Source organism: Leucopleurus acutus (assembly GCF_964270905.1).
Source record: "Leucopleurus acutus genome assembly, chromosome: 5".
NCBI lineage: Eukaryota > Metazoa > Chordata > Mammalia > Artiodactyla > Delphinidae > Leucopleurus > Leucopleurus acutus.
The window spans coordinates 91858548-91880077 of record NC_139147.1 but is presented as its reverse complement, the minus strand read 5'-3'; the positions used below and the strand labels follow the sequence as shown (position 1 = coordinate 91880077).

The following is a 21530-nucleotide window of genomic DNA, read 5'->3' as shown; positions in this document are numbered from 1 at the left end:
CTAAAAATAGAATTACCATATGACCCAGCAATCCCACTACTGGGCATATACCCAGAGAAAACCATAATTCAAAAAGACACATGCACCCCAGTGTTCACTGCAGCACTATTCACAATTGCCAGGACCTAGAAGCAACCTAAATGCCCATCAACAGATGAATGGATAAAGAAGAGGTGGTACATATATACAATGGAATATTACTCAGCCATAGAAAGGAATGAAACTGGGTAATCTGTAGAGACGTGGATGGATTTAGAGACTGTCATACAGAGTGAAGTAAGTCAGAAAGAGAAAAACAAATATCGTTTATTAACGCATATATGTGGAACCTAGAAAAATGGTACAGATGAACCAGTTTGCAGGGCAGCAGTAGAGACACAGATGTAGAGAACAAATGTATGGACACCAAGGGCAGAAATTGGCAGAGGGTGGTGGTGGTGGGATGAAATGGGAGATTGGGAGTGACATGTATACCCTAATATCTATAAAATAGATTACTAATAAGAACCTGCTGTATAAAAATAAATAAAATTCAAAGAAAGAAAACAAAGGAAAAAAACAAAGTGGACCACAAGCTGTATGTGAATTTTTAAAGGAATTCTTTAAAAAGGCATATTTCAGAAATTTTATAAATAGTTATGTGGTCATCATCCATGTTTTCTTCTTTTACTTTTATATTTGTGAATATGATGCAGTTAAGAAAAGAGCAGAGCAGGATAATAGCACTCATTAAACTGCCAGGAAATATTAGCGGTTGGACCGACCTACATGAATTGGAATTAGTTCATGTGCCGATGAAAAAGCTAATGGTCTTTTCATAAGTCAGTAATTTAAGCAGTAGGGAAAGTGTTCTGTGAGCAGGATTGTCATCAGTTGGTTTTATTATTCAGTGAAAATAAACTGAGAAAATAAATCTAAACTGGAATTTTAAATAGAGAAATATTCAATTACAGATGTCTATTGCTGTTACATATGTTTTCCTGTCTACAGTCCTCATTCATAAACACCTCAAATACACAGCCTTGTGTTCTTCCTCTAAGGCTGCCTACAGTGGTGGCAAAAGGAATTAGTACTTTACACTTCCATGTAGGAAGAAAGAGAATGTGAGGAAAAAGGCACTAGCAGTGCCCACATTTGAGTCAAGAGACTTCTAAACTTTAGACCTTTTTCAGCCTCAGGAAATTCAGATAATTTCTTTTGTCTTCTGTTTATTTCCCATCGGTATGTAATAAAATCAATAATTCATTTTAATCTGGCCAGTTGTGCAAAAATATTTTTTTTAAGCCACAAAATGATATGTTGTAGCTAACCCGTGAGCTAATGCTCATGTATTTCTGCGTTTTGGCCATTTTTAAGTTCTAACGAAAGCCTTGCATTAAAGAGATAGACGCGCTTCGGTAAATATAGAAGTCTCCAACTGCATTCAAACAGATGAGATTTAAACCATGACTTGTGCCCATACATCACGGCAACAGAAGAGCTTAAGCACAGGTGTGAGAGAGACACAGACATTTCTTGGTAAGTTTAAGAAAGAAAAACAGAAAAGGAATCTTTATTTTGTTTAACAGTTAAAAAAAAGTAACTCTTGGAACAGTAGAAAGAGATGGTATGGCATTAACTTTGAATGAAGAGAGAATTGACATCCAGTGCTTTGAATCTTTTCTCATTTTAGCCTGACTATTGGGTGAGGTAATAGAAATAGCAACCTCACTTTGAAGCAAAACCAGAGCAACTTGTTTTGGTTACAAAATGTACTCTTGCCATCCTGACAGGATTATTGAAAGATAAAGAAACTCAAGGTCATAGGCCTTGATGTTTTGCTCATTCTATGGTAATCTTATTTCTGGAGATTGTTGGCTCAGCTAGTTCTTAGCTAGATGCTGGGAAGATAGATTTGAACTTGGGCTTGTGACACCACTTAACTTGTAGTAATGATTGTTGTCGGTGTCTCTGCATCCTGTTTGGAGGGCAGGAAGTTTGGCTAGGTGTGCGTGTTTTCCCAACTGTGAATGGCATTTGATTTGCCCAGCTATGTCTCCGAAAGTGGTGGCTAGGAATTACTACTATTATAGACCTATAAATGCATTTTTATTATTTAGGGCAAAAGGATGATATTGAACCATTTTTCTCGAGCTGTAATGTGGTTAGTTTTGTTTGTTTGTGTTTTTCGATTCCATAGGCCTAATCCTAACCAATCCACTGGCAAAATTTACCTGTCGAATTTTTTTTTAATCTAGGAAACTCATTTTATTTACTAAAGAACATGTTTTTACTTTGGGCTTAAAAATATATTTCTATAAAATGATTTTGTTCTACCTATATTTTTGTGAAATAGAGCAGGATAAGGTCTTATGCTGAAGCAGTGGAAATGCACAGTACTGAGAAACTCAAGCTAGTAGGTGAGAGTTCAGGAAAAATAGATAACAGAATAGTAAAGTAAAAGTAAGCAGTCTGGTTTTGAAGTTTGTTCTTCTACCTTTTCAGTTTAAAACAGACAACTCTAGAATAAGATCTTTTATATTAAGCAACTACAGTCAAATTTATCCAAATCAGTAAGTTTAATAATGACACCATTTTTAAACAGCCCTTTTTAACGGAGTGATCCAAATGTTTTCATAATCCTTGGTGCTGCTGAGTTACTCTGTGCTGCTATCTCTGCAGCTCAGCTGTCAGTGCATAGTCAACATTCTTTAACTGTTAAAGCAGCATGAAGGTCAGAAATCCTGTATACCCAGGAACAAGGATCACCTCAGGAATTCACGTCAGGTCTCTTCACCCTGAAGTTGTCTAAATCTTAGGTGGACGGACTTTTTTAGAGACAGGAATCAATAAGCCAGGTTATGGAGTTGTGTTGTAAAGATGGCATTATTGTTGGGGTTACGGTAGGTATTTGTTACCTATCCTAGGGAAAGAGTTAAACCTGGGGAAAAGGAAAAAGAAAATATACTTAAACAATGTAGTTTGTAGTCCACAAACATACTAAGAAATCAAATGATGATGTTAGTCACATTCATTTGTCTAAGGCCCAAGTCTAGAACATGTTGTTTATTTTCAATTGTATCAATCAGGAAACTGGGCATACTCAGATGGGGAAAAGTTGTAGGCAGGTCTAAGGAAAGTGTCCCAGGGCTAGCAACAAGGAAACCTTCATTGTCCTTTGCCTAGTGGGCAAGGGGAAAATGGATCAGTAGTTCGAAAGAGAGTTGTGTAGAGGACATTACCGGAGGAGCTGTGGCTTTCAGTCAAGGAACAGGCCCAGCCTGCTGTGACCTGGCAGGGAGGAAGCTGAGGGATAAACACTCTGGTCTTACTCTCCTTCTGCCCATGATCTCCTACTGTTGCCTTTCATTGGACCAATCCAACTAAAAGCTGGAGGGCTAGGGAGCTTATTGATGGAGGCCTCAAAGTCAACTTCTCTGGGCAGAGTGGGGCAGAGAAGGCTGGAGGGCCAATGAAAATTCTGCATATAAACCTTTCCTGGTGGAGCTGTGTGTGTAAAATATAAACTAAATTGGCTCAGCTTTAAGTATAAAGAAGACTTTTGTTACTTTAAGAGTATGATTTAATAATACATAGTGTGAAAAACTACTTCAGATAATCATTTATTGATTTAAAGATTCTTGTTCAACAGTGATAGTACATATTTATAGTACATATTGGAATAAGAAGTGAGGATAAACTTACAGATCGTCTAACCAGTATTTAACAAGAAGGGAAGGTTGTTATAAGGCAGCTAGGGGACTTGGAAAATCAAGCGAATTTTGTGTCAGAACTGAGTTTAAATCCTGACTGGGGCATTACTACTGAGAACTTAGGTATTTTACTTAACCACTGGGCACTGTGCTGCTTGAATGACCTAGTGCTATTTTTTGTTATCAGGACTCCCTTGCTGAAGTCTTAATATAAATCACAGAAAATGCAAATATCAATTTTAGTATACCACTGAGCCTTGTAATCTTGCTTTAAAAATGTTAATGCCTGTTATTAGACTCCTTTTAGAGTAAAAAAACGAACGAATCTATATGGAGTTTATAAAGGAATATACTTTTTTTAACTACTGATGATCCCATTCACTGATATTCATTAAAACATTCCAAAATGACATATAAGGTCTGGGTAATCCTAGTTTAAATGGATGACTCCCTACCAGACCTATCCCTGTTACCAGTGATAAGAATCAAGGCTGTATAATTCAAGTCATTTTAGACACACGTTCATGTTTGAAACAAAGAATGTAAGAGCAGAAGACAGTTTTCAACATATGGTAAGCTCTTTCAATGCAGCTGGCTGCAATTCTTGTCAAAGGTCATAGAGACAAAAAAGACACGTGCAGAAGTGGCTACGTTCTTCAAAAGCACATTCAGGAAATAACACTGTTATAAAACATATTCCCTGAAACAGAGAAAAATTACCCCTTTATCTATAATGCAGAGTGACTGGAAAGATGAATCTAAACTTGGTTATATAAGTTTCCATGTATCAGAGAACAGCAGAGAAACAGAGATGAATCAAGAAAGTCAGGAAGGCATATACAGCAGAGAACAGTGTAACAGAATGTACTTTGAGATTCAACCTCAGTTAGTCCCTGGAGCTTCTATATTCACTGCACTCCAGACAACAAGTGGAAATTCTGAAATGTAGCCATCCTGGAATGGCTGAAACAAGATGGCTATTCTGCCACTCTCCAGGACTGGGTGTATGGGAGGAGAGCTTGACTAGAGGATAGCCACATTACAGGCAAAGACACAGTCACAGTTTTCACAAAGAGTGACATTGTAGCCAGCATGAAGGAGAGAATAAGTTTAATTAGGATTCTTTTCTGACCCTCTAAACTTGGGTTAGTCTGCTGTCCTGAGTACTCTCACACTTTGACATCATGCTGTGCTGCATGTAGTTATTTATCTGAGTTTTGCACTAGACTGGAAGTTCCGTGAGGGCAGGGATTGTCTACTCCATGGGCTATCGGGTGCCTTGTACTGAACAAAGTGGATGTTCAGCACATGTTTGAGCAGTAGGAACAACCAAAAGGGCTTGTAACTAGAAAACGGATTGGACCAATTGGGGCTCTGTGACGCTGTGATTTATAATAATAACTATGTATACTTCATCCACTCTTCTGGGCACAGAGCTTCTAAAACTCTTGGAATTTCCTAAGATAAAGGTGTCTTTTGTTTTGTTAATGAGGTAGCTTTGGACCACACCTAAGGATGGGGGCTGTTTGCCAGGAGTACCAACCATGTGATTAGCAGGTTGGAACTTTCAGTCCATCTCCCTGACCCCTGGATTGAGTTCAATCACCAATGGCCAATGGTTGAATCAGTTGTGCCTGTGTAATGAAGCCTCCATAAAATCAGAAAAGGACGGGGTTTCGAGAGCTTCCAGGTGGGTGAACACCTGGAGATCTGGGAAGAATGGTACCTTCTGAAGGAGATATGGAAACTCATCATCTTTTCCCCATACTTTGCTTTATGTGTCTCTTTCATCTGGCTGTTCCTCACTTACATCCTTTTATAATAAACAGGTAATCTAGTAGCTAAATTGTTCCTCTGAGTTCTTTGAGCTGCTCTAGTAACTTAATCAAACCCAAGGAGAGGGTTTTGGAACCTCCAATCTATAGGCAGATGATCAGAAGTACAGGTGACAACCTGGACTGATGATTGGAATTTAAAGTGGTAGTGAGGAGGTGGCAGTCTTGAAGGAATGAGCCCTTACCCTGTGGGATCTTGCACTATCCCCAGGTGTTGTCACAGTTGAGTTGAATTGTAGGACACCAGTTGGTATCTAAAAATTGCTTGGTGGTGGGGAAACCCACCTCCACCTGGAATTGATGGACAAAATTGTAGGCTGATATAAGACTGCCTTTTTTACCCTGATGGATTTTTGGTAAGGTGGGATTTTTCCTTGATTAGTTTGAACACTCTTCCTGGAAGATATTGTTAAATGCTTGTTTGGAGAATGGATCCTTGAGTTTAGAGTTTATTCTGACAGAAGTGTATTCACTCTAGTTTATTCTTAAACTTTACTAGGATTCTATAAATTGTGAATATTGAGGCCCATCTGATATATTGATTCTTTTTTATTTTTTATTATATAAGTTTTAGGGGTACAGCATTATAACTTGACATCTGTATACACTACAGAGTGGTCACCACCGCAAGTCTAGTTGCCATCCATCACCATACAATTGACCCCCTTCATCCATTTCATCTAATCCCCAACCCCTTCCCCTATGGTAAATACTGATCGGTGTACATATGGGTGAATTTTTGTTTTATTTAGGTTTGTTCTTTGAGATTCCATAAATGAATGAAATCATATGGTTTTTGTTTTTTTCTGACTTATTTCACTTAGCATAATACTTCAAGGTCCATCTGTGTTGTGGTTAACGGCAGATGTCATTTGTTTTTATGGCTGAGTAGTATTCCATTCTCTGTGTGTGTGTGTGTGTGTGTGTGTGTGTGTGTACGTGCCTGTGTGTACCACATTTTCTTTCTCCATTCATCCATCAATGGACACTTAAGTTGGCTACTGTAAATAATACTGCAATGAACATAGTGGGGCATATATCTTTCAAAATTAGTGTTCTTCAGATAAATACCCAGAAATGGAATAACTGGATCATATGGTACTTCTCTTCTTAACTTTTTTGAGCTGTCTCCATGCTGTTTTCCATAGTAGCTGTACCAATTTAGTCTCACCAACAGGACTGTTCTCCATATCCTCTCCAACATCTGTTTTTGATGTTTGATAATAGCCATTCTAACAGGTGTGAGGTGATATATCTCATTGTGGTTTTGGTTTGCATTTTCCTAATAATTAACAATGCTGAACATCTTTTCATGTGCCTCCCGGCCATCTGTATGTCTTCTTTGGAAAAAAAAAAAAAGTCTATTGAGCTCTTCTGTCCGTTTTTTGATCAGGTTTTTGTTTATTTGTTTGTTTTCTGGTTGTTGCTGAGTTGTGTGAGTTCATTATTTATTTTGGATATTAACTCCTTATCAGATAGATGATTTTGAAATACCTTCTCCCATTCAGTACGCCTTTTCATTTTGGTGATAGTTTCCTTCCCTGTGCAGAGGATTTTTCATTTGAAATCCCATTTTTTTATTTTTGTTTTTGTTTCCCCTGCCTTTGAGTAAGATCCACAAAATATCACTGACTGATGTCCATGAAGTTATGGCCTATGTTTTCTTCTAGGAGTTTTATGATTTCTGGTCTTTCTTACATTCAAGTCTTTAATCAATTTTGAGTTAATTTTTGTATGTGGTGTAAGATAGTGGGCTGTTTTCACTCTTCCGTATGTGGCTATCCAATTTTCTCATCACCATTTATTGAAGAGACTGTCCTTTCTCCATTGTATATTCTTTACTCCTTTGTTGTAAATTAATTGTCCCTATATGGGTGGATTTATTTCTGGGCTCTCTATTCTGTTCCATTGATCTATGTATCTGTTTTTGTGCCAGTACATTATTGATTTAATTAATATAGCTTTGTAGCATAGTTTGAAATCAGGGAACATAATACCTCCAGCTTTGTTCTTTCTCAATGTAGTTTTGGTTATTCAGGACCTTTTGTGGTTCCATACAAATTTCAGAATTATTTGTTCTAGTTCTGTGCAATATACCATTGGAATTTTGATAGGGATTCCATTGAATCTGTAGATTGCTTTAGGTAATATGGACACTTTAACAATATTTTTCCAATTCATGAGCATGGGCTATCTTTCCATTTATTTGTGCTTTCTTCAGTTGTTTTCATCAGTATCTTATTAATGTTCAGTGTACAGGTCTTTCACCTCCTTGGTTAAATTTATTTCTAGGTATCTTATTATTTCTGATGCAGTTATAAATAGAATTATTTTCTTAATTTCCCTTTCTGATAGTTTATTAGGTATAGAAATGCCACAGATTCCTGTATATTGATTCAGTATCCTGCAACTTTACTAAATTCATTTATCAGTTCTAACAGCTTTTTTGGGTGGATTCTTTAGGGTTGTCTCTATATAGTATCATGTCATTTAGAAATAATGAGTTTTCCTTCTTCCTTTCCAATTTGGATGCCTTTTTTTGTTCTAGTCTGATTGCAAGGACTTCCAATACTGTGTTGAATAAAAGTAGTGCGAGTAGGCATCCTTGTCTTGTTCCTGATCTTTGATAAAAAGCTTTCAGCCTTTCACCGTTGAGTATGATGTTATCTGTGGATTTGTCATATACGGCCTTTATTATGTTGAGGTATGTTCCCTTTATACCCACTTTGTTGAGAGTTTTTATCTTAAATGATGTTGAATTTTGTCAAATGTTCTTTCAGCATCTGCTGAGATGATCATATGATTTTTATCCTGTATTTTCTTAATGTGGTGTATCATGTTGCTTGGTTTTTGTGGATGTTGAACTATTCTTGCATACTTGGAACAAATCCCACTTGATCATGGTATATGATCCTCTTAATGTATTGTTGGATTCAGTTTGCTGATATTTTGTTGAGGACTTTTGCTTTTTTACATCCTATGTTCATCAAAGATATTTATTTATAATTTTCTTTTTGTGTACGGTGTCCTTGTCTGGTTTTTGTATTAGAGTACTGCCAGCTTTATAAAATGCTTGGAAAGTTTCCCTCCTCTTCAGTGTTTTGCAAAGGTTTGAGAAGGACAGGTATTAAGTCTTTGAATGTTTTGTAGAATTTTCCAGTGAAGGCTTCTGGTGCTGAGCTTATGTTTTTTTTTTTTTTGGATGGGGGGAGATTTTTTTTTACCTTTTCAATTCTCTTACTAGTATTCTGTCTACTTAGACTTTCTATTTCTTCATGATACAGTCAAAAGATTGTATGCTTCTAGGATTTATCCATTTCTTCTAGTTTGTGCAACTTGTTGACTTATATTGTTCATAGTAGTCTCTTATGATCCTTTGTATTTCTGTGGTGTCATTTGTAACTCCTCTTTCATCTGATTTTGAGTCCTCTCTCCTTTTTATTTGGGTAGTGTAGATAAAGATTTGTTGATTTTTTTCCTTTTCAATGAACCAGCTCTTGGTTTTATTGACCTTTTCTATTTTTTTTTAAGTCTCTGTTTCCACTCCAATTTTTGTCTTTTCCTTCCTTATACTAATTTTGGGCTTCATTTGTTCTTTTTCTAGTTCCTTTAGATATAAATTTAGATTCAAAATTTTCTTGTTTCTTTACATAGGCCTATATTGCCACGAAGTTTCCTCTTAGAACTACTTTTGCTGCATCTCATAAATTTTGGTATGTTGTATTTGTTTTTCTCTAGATATTTTTTAATTTCTCCTTTGATTTCTTTGATGACCCATTGGTTATTCAGTAGCATGTTGTTTACTCTTCACATCTCTGTGGCTTTCCCCTTTTTTTTTCTTGTGATTGATTTCTAGCTTCATATCATTTTGGTTGGAGAAGATGCTTGACATGATTTCATTTTTCTTGAATTTGAAACTTGTGTAGTAATTCCTCCTGAGGAATGTTCCATATGCACTTAAGAATGTATTTTCTGCTATTTTCAATGGAATGTTCTTTATATATCTATTAATTCATCTGATCTAATGTGGAATTAGAGTCCTGTGTTTCTTTATTGAGGCTCCATGTGGATGATCTATTAATTGATGTAAGTTGGGTGTTAAAGTCCCCTGCTATTATTGTATTTCTTTCAATTTCTTCCTTTAAATCTGTTAATATTTGCTTTACATGTTGTTGTTCTTCTCTGTTGGATACATATATATATATATATATATATATATATAAATGTTATATCTTCTTGTTGGATTGACTCCTTAATCATTATTTAATGCCCTTCTTTGTCTTTTATTATAGTTATTGTTTTAACGTCTATTTTGACTGATATGAGTAGCTACTCCAGCTTTCTTTCATTTCCATTTGCATGCAATGTATTTTTCTGTCCCTTCACCTTGTGTGTATTCTTCCTTCTGAAGTGCATCTCTTGTAGGCAGCATATAGATGGGTCTTGCTTTTAATCTATTTAGACGCTGTTTTTTGATTGGTGACTTCAGTCCATTTACATTTAATTATTGATAGATATGTACTTATTACCATTTTGTAGTTGTTTTCTGGATGTTTTTGCAGTTCCTTTTGTGCCTTTCTTCTTCTCTTTCTCTCTTCGAATGTGCTTTGGTGGTGTTCTTTAGTGTTTAAATTTCTATCTCATTTTCTTTTGTGTATTTACTATACATTTTTCCTTGTGGTTACTTACGTTCACATATGACATCCTATGTAAATAGTAGTCTGTTTTAAGTTTGTGGCAACTTAAAGCTTTGGAATGTGTTCAAATTTCTTTTTAATCACCCCTAACGTTTTCACTTTTGATGACACATTTTACATCTTTTAATTTTATGCGTCCCTTAACTACTTATTGTAGTTTTAGTTATTTTCATTAATTTTATCTTTTAACCTTGATGCTTGCTTTAAGTAATTAATTTCCTACCTTTATTATATATTTACCTTTTCCAGTGAGTTTTTTTTTTCTTTCATATGTTGTCCTAGTATTAATTAGTGCCATTTCTTTTCAGCTTATTGAAGTCTCTTTAATATTTCTTGTAAGGCTTGTTTAGTCATGATGAACTCTTTTAGTTTTTGCTTTTCTAGGAAACTCTTGAGCTCTCCTTCAATTCTGAATGAAAACCTTACTAGGTAGTGTCTTGGTTGGAAGTTTTTTCTTTCAGCACTCTGAATATGTCATGACATTTGGCCTGTAAAATTTCAGCTGAAAAAATTCTTATAGCTTTCTGGGATTTCCCTTTGTACATAACAAACTTTCTTTTGCTGTTTTTAGGATTTTCTCTTTGTCCTTAATTTTTACCATTTTAATTATAAAGCTTCTTGATGTGTGTGTGCGTTCTAGGATCCTCCTATACCAGCATCTTGAACCCTCTCCATTTCCCTTTGATTTTTAAATTCTAATAACATAAGCAACATTTCACACTTAATCCTTAGTTTGCTAAAAATAGGTTGTTGACTGCTGTTTTGGGTGGAGAAAGGTCCTGATAGAAATGTGCTGACAGATCTTATAGAAATGTGCTGACATTTTTCTTACCTTTTAAAAATGCTTACTTGCACTTCTAACTCCTTGAAACAATGGATGATTAAAAAAAGTTTTGGACGGATGCTATTTGAAATATGTAAGAAGTTTTAGAACTAAGAGTGGTACCATTAAAAAAAAGAAAAAACTTTAGAATTTACTGTTAAATGAGTAGTATTCAAAACACAAGGGACACAAGGGAAGTAAAAACAAAACACTGAAGGTAGTGATAAGGTATCTTACAATAAAGACGTTTGTGAAGGTTTAGAGGGACTAGGAGATTCTTCCTACCAGTGTTACCTCTGCCAAACTGGGAAGGAGGAGTCCCAGGGGTTCTCTGTAACTGAGGGCAGACTCAGTTTAATCCAGTTCTTGTTATCACATCTACTTGGTAATGAAGTGAAAATTTTAGCATCAGAGAGATGTAACTCTGGTACTTGAACTGAAAGTATGAAAATTTATGAAGAAAATAGTACTGGAGATAAAGTTATGATTCCTTGGTTTGTGAACATAGGCCTACTTCTATTTTAGCACAGTGAACATCCACCTAGTGGATACAGCAAATTTGCAATCAGAACGCCTTTAGAAAAGCATGTCCTTTTTACCTTCCAGGCAAAACTCCACTGGAAACATGGGCCACTCTAAAATAGATGAACCATTAAGAAAATTGCCAGCAAATTTTTATTGGCTAAATTTGCCATATGCCACATATGTTTTAATTATTTGGAGGGGAGAAGAGCCATCAAAAAACTTTATTAAGAAAGGTCTATAATCTATAAGTTTAAAAAATGTTATCTTAAATATTTTGTATAATTCTACCCAAATGTATAAATTTTCATTAGGACTTGAACATAAAATTACTAGACCTCTGTGATGACTAGGTGAAATGGGGAATTTTAAAACATTATTAGGTTAGCTTTTATTACACGTAATGAGGGTCTCCCAGATGGTTTAGAACTCATTAAAAATTAATATTATAACCACTGGACATGTCCTAAAGTGTCTTGAACTGATAAGCCTTCCTAATTTTCTAGTGTTGTTCTAGTTCATTGATGAAGTAAAGTGGCTGGCTTTTTAAAATTGATAATCCTGTTATAACTATTAAAGTGTAGTATATTCATTTTGTCACAGGTGTTTAAAGTGAGTTCTCACCTCCCTCAAATAAAATTATGCTATAATACAGTGACTCTCAAACATTTCAAATTTGAAGACACTTTTTAGTATAAATTATTTTGTTATAGACCCATATTATGATAGCTGGGCTTTTAACTTGTTTTGGTTCAAAAAGTGCTTGATGAAATGCTACTGTGACTTTAATATTGATGTAAAGTAGATATGTATTTGTTAATCTAAATAGCATTTATACTCATTTGAAAAATGAAGATATATATATTATACTATTAGTATATGTATATATTATGTGTATGATTGAACAGTTCTTGCTCTACTAACCCTGTTAGGACTTTGTGAGTTTCATTGAACCATTGCTCTTGTTTAAGAAGATATATTCATCAAGTGGTGTTGGGAAAGCTGGACAACCACACGCAAATCCATGACGTTAGGACACACCTTCACACTGTACAGAAAAATAAACTCAAAATGGCTTAAAGACTTAAATATAAGACATGGCACCATAAAACTCCTAGAAGGGAACATAGGCAAAACATTCTCTGACATAACTCGTACCAGTGTTTTCTTAGGTCACTCTTCCAAGGCAATAGAAATACAAGCAAAAATGAACAGGTGGAACCTAATCAAACTTATAAGCTTTTGCACAGCAAGGGAAACCATAAACAAAATGAAAAGACAGCCTATAGACTCAGAGAAAATATTTGCAAATGATGCAACCAACAAGGGATTTATTTCCAAAATATACAATCAGCTCATACAACTCAATAAGGAAAAAATAGCCTAATCAAAAAATGTACAGGAGACCTGAATAGATATTTCTCCAAAGAAGACATACAGATGGCCAACAGGCACATGAAAATATTCTCAACATTGCTAATTAATAGAGAAATCCAAATCAAAACTACAATGAGGTATCACCTCACACTGGTCAGAATAGCTATCATTAAAAAGTCTACAAATAATAGATGTTGGAGAGGGTGTGGAGAAAAGGGAACCCTTCTACACTGTTGGTGGGAATGTAAATTGGTGCAGCCACTATGGAGAACAGTATGGAGGTTCCTTAAAAATCTAAAAATAGAGTTCCTGTATGATCCAGCAGTCCCACTCCTGGGCATATATCCAGAGAAAACTCTAATTCAAAAAGATACATTCACCCCAGTGTTCATAGGAGCACTATTAATAGTAGCCAAGATGTGGAAGCAACCTAAATGTCCATTGACAGATGAATGGATAAAGAAGATGTGGTGTATATATACATACATATATATATATATATACATATATATATATATGTATGTACACACACACAATGGAATATTACTCAGCCACAAAAAAGAATGAAATAATGTCATGTGCAGGAACATTCACAGACCTAGAGGTTAGCATACTAAGTGAAGTAAGACAGAGAAAGACAAATACCATGTGATATCACTTATATGTGGAATCTAAAATATGATGCAAATAAACTTATTTATGAAACAGAAACAGACTCACAAACATAGAAAAACTTATGGTTAACAAAGGGGGATGTGGGGAGAGGTATAAATTAGGAATTTGGAATTAACAGATACACTACCATGTATAAAATAGATAAACAAGGACCTACTGTAAACACAGGGAACTATATTCAATATCTTCTCGTAACCTATAATGGAAAAGAATCTAGAAAAGAATATGTATATATATGTACAACTGAATCACTTTGCTGTACACCAGGAACTAATACAACATTGTAAATCAACTATACTTCAATTAAAAAAAAAAGATACACAATGTCAGTGTCAAGAAACAAAGGGCATCTAAGAAGATGCTCTATCAGTGGGTCGAAATGTGTCTGAAATCTGAAAGGGGCCTGTGCTGAAGACTTAGCTGGCTTATCCTGATGTCACAATAGTGCTACGAAGGAGAATCCTCTTGGGCCACTGTGGTGCCATTTAGTGCACTACAGGGACAAATACACAAACATACAAGTTTTCATGTTCTAAATAAGTGCAAGTGCCTCCTAAAGTTCCCAGTTATTACCACAGACTAATGCCATGGAGTAAGTCTGACTTGTTTTAATGATTTTTTCAGCTCTATTTTAGTTGTGTGAATTGGGTTAAGGTCTTTTAAATGCATGCTATTATATCTTGAATTCCTTTACATTTATTTTTGGAGGCATAATCTTATAATTTGCTTTTCAAAGGCTGCTTTGCTGTCTTGTCTCCATTGTCTGTCCAGTTATCAGTTAATAAGGAAGTCATATTTTTCTTTTTGGTGTCTGTCATTTGTGTGCATAGTTTTTCATATAAAAATCTATCTGTTTACGTATACAAATATTACATATTTGGAATTATTTACATATATTATACTTACATACCTCCTGGGGAGATTAACACATTTATAATGCTCCTGTATAAAATGATTATAGTATTTAAACTATATCTCATGCATGACAAGGTTGTCACATTTGGTGTCTGTATATGTACATGCATTAATTAATTGGTTGTATCAGTTGACTACAGAATGTTATCAGGCCAAATGTACACAGCCACCAGTGCCTGGTAGCAACGCTGGTTAGGGCATATATTTAAAGGAAATGAGATTTGTGAAAAAGCTGAGACAAAAATGAGAGAAACAGCACCAAAAGTATGATAAAGAAAAAGGAAAGTTTGAGCAATGCAAAATATAAAAAGAGGTGAAATACTTATTCAGGTCCCAGGTAATTTATTGAGTCTTGTCCTCAGTGTTTCAGGAATAACTTTCAGATTTTTTTTTTTTTTAGTAACAAGTGCTATATTTTCAACTATATGGTGAAGCAGTTGTATGTCTGTCTTTTCAGGACTATTTCCACTTCATGTATTCTATATTTTGTCCCTGTAAGAATGCTTGAACTTGTTAGACGATGTAGGCAAGTCTTGTGATTCAGAAAATATGGTCACGGTGTAAAAGCCACAGCATCACAATAGGCTGTAGAGTTTGCCATGGAAATTTTACTTCAACTATCATTCAAGAATGCTGGAAGAGCTTGAGAGCCTTTACACCAAGGATGACAGTATAGCATTGGGTGAGGAAGTAGGAAATCTTGTGTCTTGAATTTGCATCCTCATCCTGCCCCTGGGTATCTGTGATCATAGGCAAGTGACCAACCTTTCAAAGTCTTGGTTTCCTTATCTGAACGTGAGGATCATTAAAGAATAAATTTCAAAATGGTTTTAATGAGACTAGAGGCATGGTGTGTAAATTCTTCATAAATGCTACGTGTTGTCATTTTTATAGTTAATTTTATTAGACAAGACAACAAATAATTGGATATCAACATTTGAGGCTGTGTCAAATTATCTAGGCCTGTCTAAAACAAAATGGTCATGCTAAAGACCTCTGGTAAGAATTCTTTCGCTTCTTTGGATTTTATATTATTGACTGAGTTAGCTCTCCAATTTAAAAAGAAGATGGGGCTTCCCTGGTGGCGCAGTGGTTGACAGTCCGCCTGCCGATGCAGGGCACACGGGTTTGTGCCCCAGTCCGGGAAGATCCCACATGCCACGCAGCGGCTGGGCCCGTGAGCCATGGCCGCTGAGCCTGTGCGTCCGGAGCCTGTGCTCCGCAACGGGAGAGGCCACAACAGTGAGAGGCCCGCGTACCGCAAAAAAACCAAACCAAACAAACAAACAAAACAAACAAAAAATAAAAATAAGAAGAGGATGACCTCTCCATCTTAGACAAATACCACTACTAGAATGCTTATTGTGACATGTGTCTTTAAAAGGTTTCCAATTGCCTTTCTTGCTGCTGATAATAACTGTAGTATAGGTTAGTTAGTGACAATTGAAAAGGTAGTAGAGGTTTAAAAAGAAAAGAGCCATTCTAATTCTTTACAAATAATTGCAATGACAATTTTATTCCATTTTCTTTTAATTCCTCAGGCTAGATTGTACGAAGTAGATTACAGCTGTAGACATTTTAAGACCTTTGATACATTTTCTTAAATTGTGTTTCCAAAAGTGTTGGTCTCATTCATACTCCTAATCAGCAGTGTTTTGAGACTGCTGGCCTCTTTACAACCTCCTTGGCACACAGTGATTTTTTTTAATACCATTAAAGATTTTTGAGGCCAAACTTGCAAATTGAATAGCACAATTGCCTCCAGTCCTCAGTTATTAATGAGACACTATTGGGTCAGTAATGGCTTTCTTTTTCTAAAGCTAAAATCAGTTTTGTTTGTTTTATATTTGAAAGTGTTAAACGGGACCAACATTTATTATGTTATTAATGTTGCCTTGAAAAAGGTTTATTTGGTCCTGTAGCATAGAAGTGACTGCAAGAGAGATGATCCTACAGCTTTGAGATCAGTCATGGGAAAACAGAGCAGCTCTATATTTCTCTTGTAAATCATGATTCTAAGTCATGTTGAAGGTAGTCACACAGACAGTGTAATTCAGTAGCTCTAAAGAGGGGTTACCACAGTTACCTGGAGCATCAGAGTGGAGGCTTCTTCCTAGGTTCTTTGTCCTAATACAGTTACTTGTCTGAACTGAAGTGAAAATGTTTGAGTGCTATTTTTTTAACCTTGTTAGTGGCATGAATTATATTTTTATTTTTTCTGAAGCATTGTGAAGGATATATTTGAAGTCAGTGCTGCAGTTTTATTTCAAATAAATCCTAGATGGCCAGCTTGACCTACGGCTAAATTTCAGAGTTTATATTCACTGCTACCCAAGAGGAGAATTTAATGGAAACCAGTGGTTACATGCCACTGAATATTCGTTATTAATAGACATCTTCCTCATGTAAGACAGTGATTGGAATGGAATGATCATTATAAAAAGAACCTCAGTTAAGACTTCTTTGACCAACTATTTAAAACTGTAAGCCCTCCCCCTGCCCCCAGCTAAGTCCCAGTTTCTATCTCTATTCAGGATTTTTTTCCATCTATGCACCATTTCATATCCTATGTATATTTATATTACATATTATATATGTTATACTGCATATAATATATATTTAAATTTTTGTTTTATTGTTTTTCGTACCACATGAGAAGTAAGTTTCACGAGGGCAAGGATTTTTGCTGTTCTCTTCATTGCTCTATCTCATGTGTCTAGAAGTGTACCTGGCAGTGCATAGTAGACACTCAATAACCATTTGTTAAATTAGTGAATGAATTTTACCAAAAATTATATTTCTAAAAGATGCAGTAAAGAACAAGATGAAATAGATGTGACTAGTATTTTTTTAGAATAAATGCTAATAACTTCTTTTTTTTAAATTTAGTTTTGACTATGTTGGGTCCTTGTTGCTGCGCACGGGCTTTCTCCAGTTGTGGCGAGTGGGGGCCACACTCGCTGCGGTGCGTGGGCTTCTCACTGTGGTGGCCTCTCCCGTTGCGGAGCATGGGCTCTAGGCGTGCAGGCTTCAGTAGCTGTGGCACGCGGGCTCAGCAATTGTGGCTCGCAGGCTGCAGAGCGCAGGCTCAGTAGTTGTGGTGCACAGGCTTAGCTGCTCCACGGCATGTGGGATCTTCCCAGACCAGGGCTCGAACCCATGTCCCCTGCATTGGCAGGCAGATTCCTAACCACTGTGCCACCAGGGAAGCCTGCTAATAACTTTTGACTAACATCTTTCAAAGTTATAACGATCTAACATAATGCTAACCAAAGCTACTAAAATACAAGAACATATCTGGTGATATATAAGGTATTTTAGGCCAGATTTTATTTATCAAAAATATTCCCAAAGCCAGATTTTCAGTATCTATTACATACCACCCATTACCATCCATTAAAGTTAGGGAAATCTGATATTCTGGGTAATGCTGTTATTATTTCCTCATTCTACTCCATAATCTTAATCTTGTTATTGAAAAATTTTTGTGTGTGAAATAAATACATTGACTCTACAGCTTTTCCACTGGAGTATATCACGTATAATTATAATTCTTCAAAACTATTTGTGATTTGAACACTCCCTAGATACTTCCTAGATAATGTTAGAGAATTAATGTTATTTTAGGTGAATAATTGTAGTTATGTTAAAAATTAGTCCTTATTATTTAGAACTATATACTAAAATAATTACATGTAAACTATGTCTGAGTTTTTTGGTTTGAGATTGTTTATTTTTTATTTTTTCCAAAATAATACGAGTGAGAGTTGATGGGAATGTGGATATGGTTAGGTTGATGGTCAGCTGGGTGATGATTACCAGGGGTTGATGGTTAATATATTTTTCTCTACTTCAATGTGTGTTAAATATTCTCCATAATAGAAGAAAAATAAGGAGAAAAAGGAGCAGGAGGATGGAAAGGGGGAGAAGACAAAAGTATTTATGGAGGAATAGAGTAGGAGTTAGACATACAAGCAACACTATAAAACCTTGTTTCATGTCAAGACTGTTTTAAATCCTTTAATCTTCACAAAAAGCTGGATTCTAGTATTATCATCAATTTTCAGATGAGGAAATTGAAGTTCAGAGTGGCTAAGCAGCTTGTCCAAAACATCAGTGGTGAAGCTGTCGAACGCTTCATGTCACTGAATCATTGTAAGGCACACTATTATTTTATGTATCTCTAAGAAGGAAAAATGGAGAATTTTTATACTTACGGAAAGAACCCTTTTAGAGTTCTTGACACAAACCTTTTTTAAATCATTCTTTATACATAAAAAAGAAAACATAAGCAAAATAAGTCTTTTCTAAAACATTTTACATTCAAAGAATGACTCATTCAAATCTCTTTTTGACTCAGAGTGGTTAATGCCTGTATTTCTTCATGCAGTAACCCTCTCTCTACCATGAAGAGAGGTAGTGATACAGGATCCATTAAAAGTGCTCCATGATTGTCTCTGGGCCTTTCTTCCAAGCCTGTGACACCCATTCTGCAAGTTTTGTGCTGATAATTTCCTGAATTTGTCAAAAATTATCAATGTAAGGTTTTTTTAACAACAACCAGGATCCTAGTTTTTTCTAAAATCATCGTTCAGTGGCTCAATAACTTGAAACCTAGAAGGGACTACAGTTGTCTAATCAGGTCCAGAATAATAACCAATTTAGCACATGAACAAACTAGTGAAAGTATGTCACAAATGCCACCTGGGGTAGGGCAATTGTAAAGACTTGATATGAATTTGGAGATATTAGAATATGTGGGGAAAAAAGTAAACATCTCGGATATATAAAGTAGATTCCTTAGCTGGGTAATGAGTGCACAGATATTCATTATGTGTATATAAAATGTTTGTTGGAGGAGGCCTCTGAGAGGATATGACTGCTGGTTGACCCATGAGCTGGACTCTAGCAATGGGAGGTTCCTCATCCCCTTCCTTGTCCATGGAATGTACATTCTGCCCAGTGTTCTTACAGTGAAGACCATTTTCAAGGATGCAGCCCTGAGAAAATATGCTGTTGAGACCATCGGCATAGTATATGTGACTGAGACCAGTTAAGTCCTCTATTACAAAACGTTTAAGATTCTGGAGGGGGGGGCAGTGGTACGGAGCTCTATTCATCTTGTGCCCACCCAAGACAAGCCTCATAATAAGCCTTGCTTATTAAACCTGCAACCTAACAATCTAGAGCCGTCTCCCTCTTTCTGCAGCCTCTCCTTGCCCTCCATGTACAGTGGCCAATTTACAAACCAACAACATCATAACAAAAAATTAGATGAGACATGAAAGGTAGATTGAGATGCTTATGCCAAACCTGGTATTTCATGCTAAAAAAATTTTTCCCTTTATTCTAGAGAATGGGTATTTAGAGGAGGTTCTTAAGAAGGACAGAAACAAAACCAAAAATGCTTAATTTTAAAAGATAACTCTGTTAACAGTGTGTAATAGAGACTAATTATGGCTAGAAGCAGCATTAAGGACTGAGAAAAACAAAGGGGACAGAACATAGGGTAAATTTGGGTGACTGTAAAGTGGGACAGGACACTGGATGAATGACAAACCCACTAATACTTCATGAATAAATATCAGGCATATCTTGGCTTGTTATTTACCTCATCTTTCAGAAAGTCAAACATTAAATTACTTTGGACCGAATGTGTTTTGATGTCTAAATGCAATGATCAGTCTGTTTTATTTTAGACGTTCTGCTTGATACATTGAAACATAGTCTAAAATCAAGACTTAAGTAGGGAACAGTTGACACCGTTATACTTAATACAATATTGTTTTAAAATCTATAAAAGATCTACAAACAATAAATGCTGGAGAGGGTGTGGAGAAAAAGGAACCCTCTTGCACTGTTGGTGGGAATGTAAATTGATACTGCCACTATGGAGAACAATATGAAGGTTCCTTAAAAACTAAAATAGAACTACCATATGACCCAGCAATCCCACTACTGGGCATATACCCTGAGAAAACCATAATTCAAAAAGAGTCATGTACCACAGTGTTCATTGCAGGTCTATTTACAATAGCCAGGACATGGAAGCAACCTAAGTGTCCACTGACAAATGAATGGATAAAGAAGATGTGGTACATATATACAATGGAATATTACTCAGCCATAAAAGAAACAAAACTGAGTTATTTGTAGTGAAGTGGATGGACCTAGAGACTTTCATACAGAGTGCAGTACGTCAGAGAAAAAGAAATACCATATACTAACACATATATATATGGAATCTAAAAAAAAATGGTTCTGAAGAACCTAGGGGCAGGACAGGAATAAAGACGCAGACATAGAGAATGGACTTGAGAACATGGGGAAGGGGAAGGGTAAGCTGGGACGAAGTGAAGGAGTGGCATTGACATATATACACTACCAAATGTAAAATAAATAGCTAGTGGGAAGCAGCCGCATAGCACAGGGAGATCAGCTCGGTGCTTTGTGTCCACCTAGAGGGTTGGGATAGGGAGGGTGGGAGGGAGACGCAAGAGGGAGGAGATATGGGGATGTATGTATATGTATAGCTGATTCACTTTGTTGTACAGCAGAAACTAACACACCACTGTAAAGCAATTATACTCCAATAAAGATGTTAAAAAAATAAAAATCTATGATGTGTTTAGTCAGTGTCTCAAATGCAAATACTTTAAAAGTACTGTTTATTTTCAAAAATACTGTTCAAATCTAGGTCTGTAGTACAAGTGATATATCTGTGCAGATGTGTGTTCATTCATTATCTATTGAAGTCACCTGATAATTGGCGTATGGTGTTATATAACAATACATAACAACATGTGATGACTGTAATTAAGTACATTGACTTAAGACTTTGTCTTTTAATGATCCTCAGTGGATACTGAATGCAAGGTAAAAGGTTCATTAAGCTGTGTTCAGAAGAAAAAAAAAAGTTTCCAAATGGCAGATGTACCATGAAGTTAAATGAATTTTATTAAGATCGGCTCTTCGGTGTTTTTTCAAGTGACAA

The 21530-nt window shown here is 35.8% G+C and overlaps 1 protein-coding gene across 3 annotated transcripts in view; it reads left to right on the top strand.

The window, feature by feature from the left end:
- NAALADL2 (N-acetylated alpha-linked acidic dipeptidase like 2) overlaps positions 1-21530 on the top strand; it is a 1451411-nt gene that overhangs the window by 601552 nt on the left and 828329 nt on the right. The gene's annotated exons all lie outside the window — the stretch shown is intronic.